The sequence below is a fragment of the Engraulis encrasicolus genome, chromosome 5, assembly GCF_034702125.1.
Source record: "Engraulis encrasicolus isolate BLACKSEA-1 chromosome 5, IST_EnEncr_1.0, whole genome shotgun sequence".
Lineage (NCBI taxonomy): Eukaryota > Metazoa > Chordata > Actinopteri > Clupeiformes > Engraulidae > Engraulis > Engraulis encrasicolus.
In genome coordinates, this window is record NC_085861.1 from 51,895,192 (window position 1) to 51,912,148 (window position 16,957).

General features: G+C 40.0%; 1 non-coding gene across 1 annotated transcript; it reads right to left on the reverse strand.

The window, feature by feature from the left end:
• Window positions 1–14,907: 14,907 nt before the first annotated feature.
• On the reverse strand, window positions 14,908–15,037 carry LOC134449867 (small Cajal body-specific RNA 14). The gene has a single exon (XR_010034991.1). It is a non-coding gene; the product is annotated as a small Cajal body-specific RNA 14 (non-coding RNA).
• Between the last annotated feature and the right edge of the window lie 1,920 nt (window positions 15,038–16,957).

The following is a 16,957-nucleotide window of genomic DNA, read 5'->3' on the forward strand; positions in this document are numbered from 1 at the left end:
TTGAATTGTGTACTACATGATATTACATGTGTGACCATGTGTATTTTTTTAGTAGGCCTATTGTGTTTACCCTGTTGTGTGCAGTGCTTGGTTTCACGTTCTGTTTTGATTTTTGTTTGCGTGTGAATTTCCATCTGATAACCAACTACCCTCAGCTGTTTCCTGGGGGGGACACAGTGACCAGCTGATTGGACTGATTGGAAACAATGATCTGACTTGGCTGCGATTTTTCAGTGGTTTGCGGTGCACTCACTTCTGCTGTGAAATGCTTGTTTGCTGTGTCTTGTAATTGGGGTGCTGTGTTTACAAATGACTTGCCGGTGCCAAGGATCGGACAATGCCAAAGCGATTCCATTGCAAACTCTAAGACACATGTTGGTAGGCTCAATGTGCTACTTATGGGGGTAGTTGTGGCTACTTTCTTTAATAGGGATCCAGAGAGAAGACCAGATGTGACCAGCCAGAGGAGAGAGAGCACAGCAGAGCAGGAGGAACAGAACAGAGGGAACGCCATCGAATTGTGGTTTCCACACAGTGTACGCAACACTCTCAATCCTCCATCTGGGTCGTGGTTAAGCCACACCCAGGCAACGCAAGTACACTTTTGAAAATAGTTGGCGTACTAAACATTCTGCTGGCTGTGAAGGCTCTTCCCACTGCTGAGACCCTTTCTCTGTCTTTCCCACATCGGAGGCATCGGCCAGTGCCAGTGAAGTAAGGAGGAGGAACCGACTGCTGGAAGGGACGGTAACCTGGGTATGTTGTGCTAAGCTCACTGCTTCTGCTGCTGACTCGCTTGCTGCCTCTACTGATGCTTCCCTCGCTGGCTGCTGCTGGGTGTTCGTTTGCTCCTCTAGTTGCTTGCACTCTATTTGCACAAACTGGGGTTTTAATTTGGGACTTGATTGGACTGCCATTTTAGCATTGGACATTTAGGTGCATCTAACATTGAAGGTTCCCGCTTCAATAATGAATTATTACAAGTTAAATTGTAACTTGTAATAGTATATTATTGAAGAGGGAACTTTGTTTGTCAGCTCTCTACTCTTCACCACACCTGCAACTTTGTCTGGTCACGGACAAACGCAAAGAAAAGGAAGAAACCAAGGTGACATGTGTTGTGTGCGATGTAGCAGTGAGCAAGACTAATTCCTTGTAAACAGTAGTGTTCTTTACCAATACTAAAAGCTGTTTTCATTCAGATTTTGATTCCACGTACATTTTAACCATTCTCTCCCCCTACCTCTGCACGGCTACTTTCTCTGCAGCTGGAGCAGAAGCAGCAACAGAAGTAGCAGAAGGTGTGTGTCTGGCTGTGGCAGTCCACCCATCAGGTCCTGAAGGAGACCAGGGAGTAAGCCAGAGGCTCCAGTATGCACAAACACAAACCTGTTACAATTTACTGGGTTTTTTTGTGAAGCACACAGCACAGTATGTGTTGTACAATGATTTTTGTCCTGTAGTCATCCGGCCAAATTTGGTTTCTTCACAGGTCTACATGGGAAGCCTAAATCCCACCAGGCTCAACGGAGGAGGAGGAGGAGGAGGAGGAGGAGGAGGAGGAGGAGGAGTAGGCAGGTTTAAAAAAAGGTTTGGGTCTTGGTATACTTCCTTACACTTAGTTTTGAACCATTCATCCTCTATTAGTCAATTTAAGATACAAACCCCAACTCCAAAGAAGTTGGGACACAAGGTAAATTGTGAATAATAACAAAATACTGACATTTTCAAAACGTCTGATTCTTACATTAGATGGAGAAAGGCACCAAGAAAACATATCAACCATCAAAACTGACCAAAATGATTGTTTTGGGGGATATTCATGAATATGTGAAAATAACACGTCTCAAAAGAGTTGGGACAGGGACGATAAAAGGCAGCAAATGTCGAGAAAGACTAAAAATAAAACAAAAGACAACACTTAACAGTGAATACATTAACCGATGAGATAATTTAGCATAAAAAACAGTGTTAATTCCCATCTTGGACACGATTTCACCAGCTTATATGGTGGGTGTATTCCTTGTCATGTTTTGCAATGTTTTCATTTCTGTAATGCTTGCAGTGTGACAGGTCTTGACCAAAAGCCCACCATTTTATCACCTGCTGGCGCTTATGATGGACTTAAACTGTTAAAACATAGTAGAGAATGTAATGTGTCCTTACTATGTGGCAGTAATTGAAGATCTCCCTTCAAAATATAATGCATGAGTGGCTTTTCATGCTGTTTAAAACCCATTTATATCATTCAGCACTGTATTTAACTCTACAGATGAGTGAGAACAACTTAACCAATGCACTACTGCACCCCCATGCCATCATGGAGGCTGACTTTTTAAGTTAGCACTAACACAATTTGGATGGTCCATTTTCACTGTAGCACAGGATGTGCAAGACTATTATTTTTAAAAAGAATGGACTTCTTCTGACTTCCCATGTCTTCTGGCTCTATTTCAAGTGAGCTCGGGTGGAAAGGAGAATGATAAAACCCCTCTATCATTTGCACACATAAAGCATTCTTAATATGGTCAATTTTCAATAGCTGTAATTCTTGGAATGCTAGTGAGACTACAGCCAATATATATTTCATGACATCATGAACTTATACAATGATTTTAATGACAAAAATATGTCTTATATACATGCAATCATGGTAAATCAAAGGGAATTTAAAAATGTATGTAATTACTAAGGTAATTATTCCCTCTGAGTGACTCAGCCTCTCTGTGATGGTCTTATACCTGGACACTCATCTTATTTGGATGTTTATTACATTTCACTGATCCCCGTCCCAACTTATTTGAGACGTGTTGCGGTTATCAAATTAGAAGTGAGTACATATGTCCCCCAAAACAATATTTTTTCTCTGTTTTATCACTTAATATGTTGTCTTTTCACTATTCTCCATCTAATGAATAGATTGAATGTTTTGAAAATGATAGCAATTTCATTTTATTCACATTTTACCAAACGTCCCAACTTCACCGGAGTTGGGGTTTGTACATATGTATGGTTTTGGCATTGCTTGAACAATCTTGTCTGACTAGTTACACAAACAGCATGGAATACAGCAATCAACAGTATACATGTGTGTAGTATGATATATTAAAGTATATGTAAATATATTTAATATACTTTAAACCTTTCAAAAGCAATATATAAATAAGTAATTTTTTCCAACATGTTTTTGACAGCTCAAGAAAATGTTTCTGTTTGGTTCAGAGGTAATATTACTTCTAAAAATACTTCTAATTAGGGCTGCTCAATTATCAGAAAAATCAATATCACGATTATTTTGGTCAATATTGATATCACGATATTTTAGACGATATTTTATTTAAAGACAAATGAATTGTGCTAAACAATTCACAATCTTCACTCCCTTCAGCAGTCGGAGTAGAGGGCCATAGAGAAAGACACAGTGGTGTTCTGCATGAGTGTTGGGTAGCAAGTCTGCTTTGTGCTCGCAATGGCTCAAGTGGAGGGCTGCGAGGGCAATACATTGTGCTTATAACCTACCTTTTGGCAGTATAGACAAATGACAAAAATATTGTCTCAAATCGATATTATGAAATTTGATATTGTTCGACAGCGATATTGATATCACGATATATTGCACAGCCCTAATGATAATTTAGTGTTGCTATGGCTCTGCTAACAACTGTCATTCATTCAAAGCTGCTTGTTTTCCCTGCCGCATACTCGGCCTGCTCATTTTGGGTGGGCGGGCCAGACGCTCTGACTGGATTGATCTGATATTAACCGACCTGAAAGTCCGCCCATGGTGGTCCCATGTCAGGCGATCTATAACCCTTCCTTCAGACAGGCTCCTTCTATCAATGGTTGACCTTGCGTGTGATTGACTGAATGGGGGTTCATACATGAGGACATACAGTGCCATGTGTGTTTTTGCCCCCCTACTGATTTTTTACTGTTTTGCACACTTAACATTTTCTTGATTTGAAAGGCCTGGTAGCAGCCAAACTTGGGCAGCTGTGAAATATAATTCAGTTGTCCAAAATAATATGATAAATCACAGATACCTCCTCATTTAATAAGGGGGGCAATTACTTTTTTGTAGAGAGTTACTTGTGCACAATCCCTGGGGCTGAACAAAAAGATTACGAGATTCAGATTCTGAGGAAGACCGAGAGGTCGAAACGTCATTGCCAATGAATGAATGAATAAAAAGAAGAAAAAATAACTTAAAGAAGAAAAAATCCAAAGGAGTGTGCAAACCTTTTTTCAAAACATTTTTTTTTTAAAAATGGGCAATTACTTTTTCACATAGGCTCGTGCAGGTTGTATGACATTATTCTCTCAACAAATGAAATGGTCACTGAGAAACTAATGCATCTTATGTTTGCTTGGGTCATCCCTGTTGAATGTTTACATTTGTGTGGTGATCTGAAAATGTTAAGTGTGCCACATTGCAAAAAAGTTAAAATTCAGTACCCACGGCACTGTATGTCAAGCCTGGTTCACACCAGACGATGTGTGTGAAAATTCTGAACCTTTGTCAGAGACAACGCAAACAATGGTCCTCAATGCATTTTGCATTGCCCATGCCTGTTGATTCAATCCATCAACCTTCAGTGCCTGTGTGAATGTAAAGTTAAGGTTACACTGCTCTATTACTTCTTAACTAAAATGTATTTAAACCTTTAAGCCTGTTTATATACGCTATGACTCAATAACCACACAATAATCAGTAGAGGTTTATGACTCAATTTAAAATGCAGAATACATTCATTCTGTAAGCTTCAATGATTTTTGCCTATTATATCATCACTTGCTTCCACTTGCTTTCCACGTTAAACTAATCAAATAATTTGGAGTTTTTTCTGAGCTGCTGCTATGCTTTAGGAGTTTCCCTTTTAATCTGAATCAGAATACTTTCAGGATAAGAAATCAGTGTCTGGTTTGCTTAAGGCTTCTAAGACTAAGTTCTGTCAGGTAGATTTTCCATGTTCAACTAATCTTTTTTTGTGTGTCCTGAGTTTTTTCCACCACAAAAGTTGCATTCTACCACATCTTTCAATGTTTGTAATGTCCTATGTCATTCACTCATTTACTTCCCTCAGCTTGTACGATAGACGTCTAAAATCCTTCTGTCGACTGCTCTCTATTACCACAGCGCATCGACTTAGATGACCCCATCCCTTCAGCCAACTTCACCAGTTGCTCCCCATCTCATCAAGGAGGTAGACTCTCCTGTCATCTCATACATCACAATACATAGACCATCCATCATTCTTAAAATACAATATTTAGGTGCCTGTATCAAAGAGAAATATGGGATAGTCTGAGTTTCTTGTGTGTTCATTTGTTGGTTAGTTTGCGGTGCATGTGTGTTTCTGTCCACCAGAGAGTCTCATCTATAATATTATTGTCTTACATTGAACAGTTATACTGTAGAACACATTTCGCATCACACATACACATATTTCACAGATTTCCAGGTGTAATTTTCAGATGAAGTGTGCCTACATAACCAAGACCATAGAAATGCATGCTGCCAACCACAGTAAGTGTAATGTTGACTTGGTTGTGTGGTTGTTTTGTCTATAGCCATTGTATCACTGCCTTTCAGAAGGGACCAACCAACATGAACCAACAAGAATTACCCATGATCTTGTACGTTATGAGTCATCCTCGCCATACTGTCTTTCAGATTGAAACGATTGTGTAGAACTAAAGACAGTATGGGAGTTCCCAGGCTAGTTTCCCACTACACTCGACCGGGTATCTCTGTCAAGTTACATTCGGGGTTCTCTATCAGCGGACTGTAAAAGTGGTCGCGAGAGTCATCATTCACTTACTATTGAGTCTATGAGCACCGGCTGACTCGGGACAGTTATTAATTAACCTTTTAATCCTACATAGTGCCGCTTTAAGTTATCTTGTAGTTGTGAGTGTGTATGTGCCAGGGTAAGTGCCTAATGCAACATGTGTCTCATTTTTCAGTTGGAGCAATAGAGCGGTTTTGTCCTATTCGCAATGAATGACAGTATCATCCCCAGATACAACAGATAAGTAGTAATTGCTATATTTCTACATCTAAACATACCAACTGTTTATGTAAGGGTTAACGTTCGGCGAGAAGGTCGCTACCGTGGAATAGCAGCACGACAGAGAGAATCTTTAGACCCCGACGCGGAGCGGAGGGGTCTTGTTCTCTCTGAAGTGCTGCTATTCCACAAAGCGACCGACTCGCCGAAAGTTAACCCGCTTATTATATGGATATACTTAAATGATTCACACATGGCGGGGACATTTCTTTAGGCCTATTTAATGTTAAGATTGTTGCTGCGCAAAACAAAACAGTGCCGTTGTGGAACACCGCTAGGCAACAGCTAGGTAGCCAGGACAACAGGTGTTGTCTATCACAGCAGCTGATTAGAGTCTTGTTGTAAAGTCGCTTTAGCAGTGAAAAGTCTTGTTGCCATTGACAGCGGTCTGTTATAGACCAACCCGTCCGTTATCGAAAAATAACAGACGTGCGAACGTTGGGGAGCCCCGTTGAAATGAATGGAGCATTCGACCGATGACGTCACACCATATAATAAATTCTAATAATGAATAATATTCTTTAGGTAAACTTTGCCATTGGGTATGACAATGAGCATCAAGCGCATTTTTTTTATTTCACCTGACAGTGCTGTAGTACTTAAGTTGCACTTTATAGGATTGTGGTCAGAGTAGTTAGTAGAGTTGTAAATAAATAATAAATTGCCTAAAATTGATGACCATTGTAGTATCTTCAAAACTTTCAGTAAAGACAGATTATGCCTGCAAACAGGCAAATATGTAAACATGGTTATGAAATGTTTGTACTAGTCAGTCAGATTCATTGATGAACAGCAATATTCCTATGCATGAAAGGTAAATTACAGTATTTTATGATGTAAATGTGACAGCTAATCTGACTGAGAAGCGCGTTGTCGAATAGACGCAACCTCCACATCCTAAATTGTTGCTAATTGTTGCCTAAATTTTGTGCATATATCATCCCAACTGTGCTGCTCAGTGATGAACTACTGCTCTTTTTTGCTTGTTGCCCCTACCCCATTTCTTTTTCAGATGAAGACTTGAGGAAAATCGCCTTGTTTTCAGGACAAATTCCATTTTTTGCTTGAGGCTGGCTTGCTTGTTGACACTGGTATTGCTGCTTTTATATTGGGAAGCATCTACTTGTCTACTTGGTCCTTGAAGTGAAACTTGCCAATGTTCAGATTCTGAAGGGATATTGTTTTTGTTGCGAGACAAGTGGTCAGTGATATGATAGGTTGGGAAACGATTAGTTGGTCTTTCAATCTAGGGGTTATACGGTAGGTTTGAATCCCACCTGACCTCTACCTACACCTTAATCCATGACTGAAGTGGGATAGGTGGACAGTGGGATATTAAATGATACACTATATAATTTCTGTGTAAGTATAAAGCATACTACACCTAATATAATAATAATTACACGACTATACATTCATTTACATTTTTGGTGCTGTTTTCACGCAACTCTTATGGTGTAAGTAACACAGCCATCCGTTGGGTGGAAGATCCAGGTGCAAATCCTGGCAAGAGTGTCATACAATGCAGCACAAAAATGTATATATTTATTTATATAGTTTTTGAAAAGAAAATACGGTTGAAAACTTGAGTAGAAGGACATATAAGCTGTCATATTAGTCTGTATGTAAACAGAAAATAAATTCTCTCTTTTCCTCTCTTTTCTCTCTTTCCCCCTTTTCCCCCTCTCTTCCCCTTCTTTCCCCCACCGAGGCAGTCCATTATGCCCCATCTTTGTCTGCTAAAGCTGGTCCCAGGCCTACTGTCTTTTTAGCCCAGTTCTGTTAGGATATGATGGAACGTCTGTATCAGTCCGAGGCGTAATCGCCAGCACTCATGGTGTTAACCCATACGAAAATTGACCATGGTTTTCCTGTAATAACCATGGTTTTCTCATGGCATGTCATGGTTTTTCTAAGTACTCTGAACCAGCCATGGTTTTTTGGGGTAACCATGGAAACCGTGGCCCTGACTAACCATGGATCATGGTTATTCATGGTTTTCATGTTTTTTTGTTGGTTTCTATTTTTTTAGCATTATTTGTGACTATTGGGGGGGGAAATACAGTTAATTGTGTTTTCCTGGTTATCCAAAAAACATGAAAACTTGTTCGCAGCCTTGGTGGTTAGGGAGATGGACTAAAGATCATAGGGAGTTGCCGGTTCGAACCACACCCTCACCTCTCCCTACACCTCCATCCGTGGCTGAAGTGCCTTTGAACAAGGACTTTCACCAGTATGTGTGCTCACTGCGCTGGATAAAAAAAAGCAGCAGCTAAGTGTAATTTATGGAATAATTATAAACCGTTTAACTGTAGTGTTTCTTTTCATCTGCTTTGTGTGTCTAATATCTTTTACAGGTGTGTGAAGAGTCAACCAGAGAGATTGCCTATTGACATGGACGCTATGAAAACAATAAAGAATACTGAAATGCATAAATTGTGAGCAGCTCATTTGTTTGAACAGATTTGCCGTTGCCTTAATATGAATACGGATCAGGGCCAAATGAGCCCCAGATAGGAAACGGATCAGGGCCAAATGAGCCCCAGATAGGAAACGGATCAGGGCCAAATGAGCCCCAGATAGGAAACTGATCAGGGCCAGATGAGCCCCAAATGTATAATATGGATCAGGCACAGATCCGGGCCAAATGTTTTTCCACGTGTTGTAGTAGGTTATCTAGCTGATCTAGGCCAGTTGTGGCCCTCATCCATTCTTCATCCATAATCCAAATCCGGCCCAGTGCTGGGTAGTTGTATTAAAGACACTGGGCCAGATCTGTTTTGCCGATCCTGCCCAAACACTAGCCAACATCTGGCCCGGATCCTGCCCAAACACGTTTTGCTGTCTGAGGTGTGCACAAGTCGGTCTCTCAGTGACCGCATCCTCCTAAATGAGATGTGTGGTAGTTCAGCACCAGGGAATATGACTTCATAAGCCCCTGAGCCAGACAACAGATAAAATGCAATTAAAGGCACTATAGTAATGGAAACAGGACTGTAGAAACTTGGACTTCTGGGCCATTGGCACACGTCACAAGGGCCCGATCACGCGATTAAAACCATGCTATTGGCCGATTGAGCTAGTCTTTAGGGTTCAAGGAACTCTTCTTGTCCGAAGAATATAAAAAACTTTTATTCAAACATGGCTATTTTAAGTTAAAAACATGATCAGGGACCCATGCATAGTGGCGCAGAGCCTTCTTCAGGGTTTATTTTTGTGTGTTTTCCTATTTGTAGGTCATATTTCACACATGTTTTTTGTGTAATTTTACATGCCTTCAATCTCTCAAAACAAGCATAGGCCTATTTAGACTGAAGTAAACTGTGAGTTGACTCTGGCAGAAGAGACCTAAAATGTACCTAAAATACCCCTTTGGCATCCAACAGGCAGGCTACAAAAGTAAAATTACTTTAGGCCCACTGAGGCCTGCAGACTGCTTTTGCTACTGATTATATTCACTCCCCAGATAACTCAAAACCTACTTGGAAATGTTTATTTTGAGTTGTGCAGTTAGGCATAATAGATGTGTGCCACTCTGAAATCAATGACTAATCAGTATTTTGATGTGAAATATGACACATTTTGGCAAGTCATTTTTTCTCACTTATTTGTTTTGCTATGCCCACTAACCTTCTCGCAAAAAAAGTTAAACATCCCTATTCTAGTGAAATTAATCGGTGGGTGTGTGCTGTGCTAATATGAACCTATTTCCAAGCAGAGATTCTTGGAAAAAATGTTGGCAGCAAACAACCATTACTTAGTACTTACAAGTCAATACATCATATAAAAACCCACTTAAACATCCACATATGTACTTCAATTCACAAGTCGATGTGTACTGTGCTGAATTAAACAATTTTCAGACATTTATAGGGTTGGTTCTAAATACATCATTTTGGCAGTGAAGGGCTATGGCTTTTGATACTTATAAGTAAATACATCATTCAAAACCAAGGTTAAACATCAACATTATACTAGAATTGACAAGTGTCTGTACGCTGTGCTGAATTACAACAGTTTTCAGACATTTCATTTAATGTAGCTACTGTGGGGCAGCTTAGAAGTTTGGAAATACATATTCTTTGCATGACTTTTTGTATCAAAATCCAGTTTAACATCCACTTTTGCACATGAATTGATATGTTTATTTGTGCTGGGCTAAATAAAACAATTCCCTGTCACTGGAATCAGTCTGACCACTGTGGAGCAGCAGAGATGATTGGAAATACATCATTTTGGCAGCAAACTACTATGACTTTTTATACTTGTAAGTACATAAATCACTAAAAATCCACTCATACATCCACATATGTACTTGAATTGACAGATTCATGTGTGCTGTGCTTAAATCAAACCATTTTCAGGCATTTGACTTACATTAGCCACTGTGGGGCAACAGAATTGCTTGCAAAACGTCATTTTTTCCTGCTACAGTTATGACTTTTAATGGTTAACAGTCGATAAATTGTGCAAAAAATATCAAAACATCAATATTTTGAGTTATATTGATGCAGAAATGTGCAATCTAAAAAAATTATATATATTGTATCAATTTTCTATGCTTTTTCAATGCTGAGTCCAAAGACATCCTAAAAAACTACCAGTGAAAGAGCTGCCGAGCCATTTTGGGCTTGGAATGCAAAATGCCATTTCTTTCATGGAATGTCAGCATATGGCACATATTTTGATAGAGTCTATAGTGACAAACTTGTCTGTAGAATATTAGGCCTCTACGTGCTTGTATGTTGCTGGGAGGCGGGGCCAAAGTTCAGAAACGTGGAATTTCAAGGGGGCGCTATAGAGTCTGTGAACATAGAAGTTGTAATTTTTCTTCACTTTCCTGTTCTGTGTGATACATAGATCTAACATACCAAATTTCAGGCGTCTACCTCTTTAGGTGTTGCCAGTAGGAGGGGCCAAAGATGAGAAAAAATGCGAAAAAATTGAATTTCGAGGGGGCGCTACTGAGTAAGCAAATGTGTTGGCTGCATTTTGACTGTACTCATATGTTCGATGTGACTTAAATAAGTAACATATCCAATCTGAAGTCTGTATGTACTTCTGTATTTCAAGGGGGTGTGGCCAAAGTTGTAAAAAATGGAAAAAATGCTTGAAATTATAGGGGGCGCTATGGAGCCTGTGACTATGAAAGCTGTAATTTTACTTTACATACTTATTATGTGAGATACAAAGATGTCACATGCCACATTTGGTATTGCCAGGTTGTTGTGTGTTGCCAGTAGGTGGCGCTAAAGATAGAAAAAAATGAATTTCTAGGGGGCGCTATCGAGTTAAACAATGAGTAATCAACAATTACACTCCTGTCCCATGTTTTGTGTGATACATCGATGTCGCATACCAAATCTTGTCATCCTATGATGAAAGAAAGTTAGAGATGCTAACCCTAACCCTAAGGCTCACAAATCCCATAGGCTGGATAGCCTATGGAAGGGGTGGGGAACCTATTTCATTCCAAGGGCCACTTCAAATTGCTTCAAGGGCTGTAAAAGTCCTCCAAGGGCCGTACTATGAATACAAACTAGGATTTCCCCCTGAACTTCAGGCGTATATGGAAGGCACCTTTACACAGACCACACCTTCTCTTGGTCCCCATAGTTAAATTGTATTTCAAATGGAATTTCTAAGATTCCTTTACAAAATATGTCAGATTTCATGTGAAGCTGCTCAACATCAAAATTATGCCGGGGGACTGAATAAAACAAGAGACATAGGTTCCCCACCCCTGGCTGTGGTAGGCCTATTAGTTCACCCAGTTATTGAAAGCAAAAATGGGCACGTGGAATAGATTTTGCCGTCGGAGATAACATAAATTGCCCCGAAAAGTATGAAATCTCTGGCTGCTTGATTGATGCCAGGGACTGGAGGTAAAACTAAATGCATAACTAGGTGAGTTCTACAGAGCCTACAGTACATAAATTGCAAGTAGATTACACGTCTTAAAAAAGGTGCAGTGTAATATTTGTAGCAGTTTATTTCCAGAATTCATGGTGCCCTTTAACAAATGTTACCTTTTCCACCAATATATACCACCACCATCAAATTCAAGTGTTCATTATGACTTGGGAAAACTGCACTGTTCACACACGAAAAGAAGGATCTTCTCCATGTCCGCCATTTTGAATTTCCATAAATACATTGTAGTTACCATCCACCCTTTTTTGATTTTCTCATATTATATATGTATAGGTCCTATCCAAGCATTATTCATGAATGTGCATATCTTTTTCTTCTCAGTGTTTTCAGTACATTTAATGATGTTTTGTTTGCTCCCATACACTTATGCTTAATTTGACCATCCTGGAGTTTGGCCTTACGAAGCATACATATAGTAGGCTAAGTGTTAAAGTTGTGCGCATCAACACAAACTTGTTTCATTAGTTCCAAAAACGTGATATAAAAATATCAAAATGCAAAACAAATATATGATTTCAAATGATAACTTGTGTGTAAACCTTATATTATTCACAATAAGGAAAATACAAAAATGTGGGCCACTGTGACCCTTCCATCATGATGAAAATTTCACAAATTAAGTGCTTAATTAACATAAAATTATGTACAATTTTCTGATGTATTGGGACAAATAATGGGAAATACTCAAGGTAGAATAGATTAGATTAACTTTAATAATACAGAAGGAAATAATGGTGTCCAGCAGCAAACACAAATACACAAATTCTATTGCAAGGGGAAAAAGCAGTCATCCACATTACTGTACAGTACACAGTAAACCAACAAGGTGCAAAAGTGTTCAGATTAAATAACTTGGGGTGGATCATAGTGTCCTAAAATCTGTCCAGATTTGCAGTATAGTGCAGACTATTAATAAAAAATAGGGTAAATAATATCAGTCTAATTACAACTTTTAAAGGAGGAAAAGGCGACTTATAACACACACACACACACACACACACACTGGAATGGACACAGATGTTTGCAACACCGGACTCACAGAAGTGCTTTCTATATTCCCACAACACTATGTCAAGTCTATCATTACAAAATAGATACCACATTCTAATAGCTACTAAACAAAAGAATGCTAGTGGGAGGGTGGCAGATGAATGACACATCCAGGGTCCAGCCAAGGCTGTCAGCAGCTGGATAGGCTTTGGGCCAAGCAACTCATGGTGCAGCTCTTTCTTGCTGTCGCGTTGCTCCTCTAATTACACCTGAAAAAAACACATGTAACATGGCATGAGTAATTCTGACTATATACACATGAACAGTACAACAGCAGCAGAGTGGCAGTAATCGAGGTCATCCTGCATATTCCGCCACTTCGGGACTCAAATCCGCGCCTTGCCAGTCAACGATCAGTGCTACCGATACTATATGAGACTTTGAGAGCAAGGTTTACTAACATATTATCTGCCGTGACTCATTTCAGCATTAACTCTTTGAAGGCTCTTTCCGTTGATGATGTTGTTGCAAGCCGTTTCAGCTGTGAGCTGCATGTGCCTTGCTCAAGGGTTCTTCAGCCATGGATGGAGATGTAGGATGAGGTCAGGGGGTATTCGAACCGGCAACCCCTAGATTGAAAGACCAACTCTCTAACCACTCGGCCAAAGATGGGGCATAATGGACTGCCTCGGTGGGGGAAAGAAAAGAGAGGGGGAAAAGGGGGAAAGAGAGAAAAGAGAGGAAAAGAGAGAATTTATTTTCTGTTTACATACAGACTAATATGACAGCTTATACGTCCTTCTACTCAAGTTTTCAACTGTATTTTCTTTTCAAAAACTATATAAATAAATATATACATTTTTGTGCTGCATTGTATGACACTCTTGCCAGGATTTGCACCTGGATCTTCCACCCAACGGATGGCTGTGTTACTTACACCATAAGAGTTGCGTGAAAACAGCACCAAAAATGTAAATGAATGTATAGTCGTGTAATTATTATTATATTAGGTGTAGTATGCTTTATACTTACACAGAAATGATATAGTGTATCATTTAATATCCCACTGTCCACCTATCCCACTTCAGTCATGGATTAAGGTGTAGGTAGAGGTCAGGTGGGATTCAAACCTACCGTATAACCCCTAGATTGAAAGACCAACTCCCTAACCACAATGCCACAGTTGACCCGTGGAGGATAATACAAAGCTCACATCCAGGGTTCCCATTCCTAAGTTGATGGAAAATTCCTTGACTTTTCCATGACTTCCCTGACCTAAAATCTGAACTGTCATGACTGGTTGTATATGGAAATGTACAATATAACAACTGAGCTGACATCAAGGACATGTCACGGTCATTGGAAAGGCTATGTTATATGAAATATGATCGGAAAACAAACAGGTTATTAACAGCCCCCTAAAATAAACAGCATAACAGTTTTGTTAAAAGTGAACTCAAACAGAAATTACATTTGCAATACAAAATGTTAATCTTCTTAGGGTGCCTAGGCCAAGTGGGAAGTGTTTCTTTTCAAGGCAGCCAATATAACTGAACGCTGGTAGAAAACCCTGACACAAGCTTCTATAGCCCCGATTGTATGTGGATGAAGCTGTGGGCTCACCTGAAGTGTAAGGTCACATGATTCACCAGAGGCTGGCTGCTGAGGTGGAGGGACGTCCACATCCCTCACAAGCCCTGGCCACCCAAACACACACACACCCACAAAATAAAGGCTTTAATAATGAAACGTTACCACAATTACAACTGCAAGACAAATATGAAAACCCAACGTGCACAGTATATTATGATGCTACAGGTTTCTATCTGTGAAGAGTCCAGGTCATGATTGCAATTTAGCTACTTTGACTGAACGATTTAACAATTTGCATAAATAGACAGCCATAGTAGTGTGTGTATGGAACCATCGCACAGGGAACCCAATGTCTTGACAGGCCCTGTGGGCAGGAACCATTCTCTCTTTGTGTGGCGTCACGGACTGCGGTACACTGCTCAGTACTGTAGCCAACACCTGAACACCATCTAAAACACATGGGTATTGAACTCTTCTGAACATAAGGACATTTTAAAACATACGTTTGTGAGACTATTATATGAGCCATGAGTCAGTCATGACTGAGAATGATGAAAATTAGGTAAACTTACTTTTGGTAGAAGCTGCTGATCATGACAGGTCTGATTTCCATCTGAAAGACACGTTCCTAATCATAAGGCCTGGTTTTGTAGTACCTCAAGCACGATCTACAAGACACAGTCAAGATTTACGATGACAGTTTAATATAAAAAGTAAGGACATACAATAAGAGACAGTGAAAGACAGTCATACTAGAACCCTTTGTGTGACAAAAAAAACTTGACTATATTTCTTTAAAATAATGCCTGCATTTTTCTTTTAATGAAACAAAAGATGAGATGGAAAACTTCCCATTGTGCCATAGTATGCTAAAAAAAAAAAACAGTGTGAGTGGCATGGGAGTTGTAGCTGTCCATTACTTGACACATTGCCAGTAGTGTACCGTTCAACTGGGGATGTTTCAGCCTTTTGACATTTCACAACGTTATCAAAGGGGGATAGCTAGAAGGTTATCAATTGTGACAAATGGGCTCTACTGACTGAACTCACTGAGTGCGTTACAATATGCGACCTTGCTCCCTCCACTTGTGCTTGTGGTCTCGCCTCGACTCCTGGCCCCTCCTCTGTGGAGAAAACGATCAAGTTTCCCAGCAGTCACCCTAGCCACAACAACTTTTGAGGGACTGTTTTTCATTCACCATCCCAATTGCAAATGAGAAAAAGACTTTACAATTGAGCTTTTGCAAGATATTGAAATACAATGCTGTTGTCAGTGATGTCATCATGACATATTACTTCCTGGTACGAGAAAACAAGCACAAGTGGAGGGTGGAAGGTGGAAGGTGGAAGGTGGAAGGGGAAGGTGCTGCAGATCACAGCGATCTCCACTGGTGGTGCAGTTTCTTTATGCGTGTCACCGGCTCTTGGAGGTCCATCTCTGTGTTCAGGTAGTAGCACCTCTTCAAGATCATGAACATATTGCAAAGAAAGAGTGGCTAAAACCTTTGGAGGCTGCCATTGCTGTCTAATGGTGTGCAATCAACTTGTAAAGGAGGGGTGCCAATAGTTTCTTGAAATCACAAAATCCATTTGGAAAAAAAAAAAAAACTTTGCTATTCAAAATATCTTTGGATGTTCAATTAAAAGATCCTGGTGGTAAAAGTTGTGTATATTTCCATGTAATTTTGTAAATATTGTACATTGTACATTTTGTAAATAATTACATGACAAATAAATAAAAGGGGTATCAATACTAACTAGTGTTGCACCGATACCGATACCAGTATCGGCCGTGGCCCCGAGACTGCACTAAAATGGTGGTATCGGTATCGGCGAGTACCTACAAATACAGCCCTAGTTGCTATACATGGGTTCTAAGTTTTTGTTTTCCCCTGACTGCACGAAACATTAGCTCACGTGGTTGGCTGCCAGTGACTTGCCCGTCCTCACAATACCGTGTTGATAAACACGGTGAACCCATGTACTGAAAAATGTGAAACATAAATCTCACCAGCAAATAATTAAGAGTGGTCAACTCCTTTCCTGTAACAACATAAAGGTTATGGATACCAAACGAAAGACACCAAAATAGCCAAAAATTGTCCAGACAGCAGATAGTCAGGAAGTCAGAGAGACAGACACACAAACACATGCATGAGTCATGTGGCATGGCCCTGTGTGGGGCAGTGCTGACCGATGAGGTAGTTGATGTAGTTTTTCCTCATCTTGTCCAGGCCCATCTGCAGCACCATGTGTACGGGGACCAGGCTCAAAAGGCTCGCCTCCTCTATCTCCTGCTTATACGACTGCAGGATGAGCAGGCCCAGAGTTGCTGATGTTCCTGTGCACCTGGAGGCAAGAGGACAGAG